This window comes from Schistocerca cancellata, unplaced genomic scaffold (genome assembly GCF_023864275.1).
Source record: "Schistocerca cancellata isolate TAMUIC-IGC-003103 unplaced genomic scaffold, iqSchCanc2.1 HiC_scaffold_608, whole genome shotgun sequence".
Taxonomy (NCBI): Eukaryota; Metazoa; Arthropoda; class Insecta; order Orthoptera; family Acrididae; genus Schistocerca; species Schistocerca cancellata.
In genome coordinates, this window is record NW_026046619.1 from 55,001 (window position 1) to 57,500 (window position 2,500).

The following is a 2,500-nucleotide window of genomic DNA, read 5'->3' on the forward strand; positions in this document are numbered from 1 at the left end:
ATCCTCTAGCAGGGAGATAGGGTTTGGAACGCGAAGAGCACCGCAGTTGCGGCGGTGTCCCGATCTTCCCCTCGGACCTTGAAAATCCGGGAGAGGGCCACGTGGAGGTGTCGCGCCGGTTCGTACCCATATCCGCAGCAGGTCTCCAAGGTGAAGAGCCTCTAGTCGATAGAATAATGTAGGTAAGGGAAGTCGGCAAATTGGATCCGTAACTTCGGGATAAGGATTGGCTCTGAGGATCGGGGCGTGTCGGGCTTGGTCGGGAAGTGGGTCAGCGCTAACGTGCCGGGCCTGGGCGAGGTGAGTGCCGTAGGGGTGCCGGTAAGTGCGGGCGTTTAGCGCGGGCGTGGTCTGCTCTCGCCGTTGGTTGGCCTCGTGCTGGCCGGCGGTGCAGGATGCGCGCGCCTGCGCGGCGTTCGTGCCCCGGTGCTTCAACCTGCGCGCAGGATCCGAGCTCGGTCCCGTGCCTTGGCCTCCCACGGATCTTCCTTGCTGCGAGGCCGCGTCCGCCTTAGCGTGCTCCTCCGGGGGCGCGCGGGTGCGCGGATTCTCTTCGGCCGCCATTCAACGATCAACTCAGAACTGGCACGGACTGGGGGAATCCGACTGTCTAATTAAAACAAAGCATTGCGATGGCCCTAGCGGGTGTTGACGCAATGTGATTTCTGCCCAGTGCTCTGAATGTCAACGTGAAGAAATTCAAGCAAGCGCGGGTAAACGGCGGGAGTAACTATGACTCTCTTAAGGCGGCCAAGTGGCGGCGGTGTGGCTGCATCCGGACTTGGCTTTTCGAAGTGCGGTCTTGATGTAGTCGTGCTGCTGCTGCGAGGTTCCTTCCTTGGGTTGTAGTTACAGGGAGAGTGATGCGCAATACATGGGCCTAGCCCTCTTAGCCTCTCCTCTCCTGCGGTCTTCTCCCCTTCTCGTGGGCCCGCTGATTTTCGCAGAGTGGAAGACCGCACCAGGGGCTTGGGGGGGTTACCAGCCCCCCCTCGCATTATCCCTTTCAAGTTGGGGGCAGCAGACAAGTGAATAACAGTGGTGGCCCTTCCGCTGAAGGTGCCACCCCAGCTTCCCCAGCTCCTAGCCGGCCAACCGGCCGTGCCGAAGATCTTGTAACTGTTGCAGCTATCTACGCCTGTAGTGAGTGCCACCGCAGCTTCACCACCAAGAACGGTCTCGGGGTCCATCGCCGCCGCCAACACCTTGCGGCCGCCAACGCGGAGATCGTCACGGAGAGGCATCGCGCGAGGTGGACGGAGGAAGAAGTCCTGTCGCTCGCCAAGGCAGAGGCCGAACTGTTCCTTGAGAGGGACGCCCGGTTCTTCTTTGTCAATCAAGAACTCATCAGGATGTTCCCCGACCGAACGCTCGAAGCAATCAAGTGCCGACGGCGGCAAGCTGCCCACAAGCAGCTTGTCCGCCAATTCATGGAGGCGCTTGAGATCGGTCGGGGGGAAGAGCCGGCGTCCCGCCGGGGAGCAGCGGGCCCGCTGCCTGACGCGGGCGAGGCCGCTGCGCCGCCTGTCGACGCAGCCGAGGACTTCGCGGCCGACACCACCGGGCCGCCGCCGGAGGGGCCGACTGACGCCGCCATCTGGGAGCATCTGGCGGGGCTACCTGCTTCCGCCCAGCGTTTCTCTGCCCTGGATCGAGTCATTGGTCTAGGGCGGGGCACGCCGCCCGATGTCATCCTGGGCATGCTCCCGGATGCCCTTGCGTCGGTCGGGTCCAGAGGGGAGAGATCGATCACCAGGACACAGCGGCCGCGCCAACCATCTAAGCGGCCGCCTGCAGCGCCGCCGACGCAGAAGCGCAAGCGGCGCCGCTGGGAGTATGCAAGAACGCAGGATGCCTTCCGAAGGTCGCGTGCACGTTGCGTGCGCGGCCTCTTGGATGGCACCCTGCTCCAGCCGCCACCTGCCATCCCTGGTCTGCTGGACTTCTGGGCGGACCTCTTCACTAAGAAGCCCATCTCCACCGCGGGCTTCATTCGTGACCGCCTCCTCCCGCACTCGGAGCCTGTCGCTCTCGAGTGCCTATGGGGGCCGGTCACACATGAGGAGGTCGCCGCCGCGTTGCCGCCCAGGGGATCAGCGGCCGGGCCGGACGGCCTTACCCCAGCGGAGTTGCGGCGCCTGCCGCACGAAGTCCTGGTGAAAGTGATGAATCTCTTCCTTCTGGCCCGCGCCCTTCCGGAACGCCTGCTTCGCGCGCGGACGTCCCTTCTCCCGAAAACGGCTGCACCAACATCCCCCGCTGACTTTCGCCCCATTACGGTCTGCTCGGTGCTGGCGCGGACCTTTCACAAGGTTCTCGCGTCACGCCTGATGCGCGCCTGTGCTGTGGACGAACGTCAGCGGGCATTCATCCCTCGTGATGGGATGTTGGAAAATACGTTCATCTTGGACACCGCCCTCACCGACGCAGTTCGCTCCTGCCGCTCTGTCTTTGTGGCGTCGATCGACGTATCTAAGGCATTCGATTCGGTAGATCATGC

General features: G+C 63.4%; 1 pseudogene; it reads left to right on the forward strand.

Annotated features, from left to right (window-relative positions):
• Window positions 1–2,500, forward strand: part of LOC126134578 (large subunit ribosomal RNA) — a 7,931-nt pseudogene that overhangs the window by 2,138 nt on the left and 3,293 nt on the right.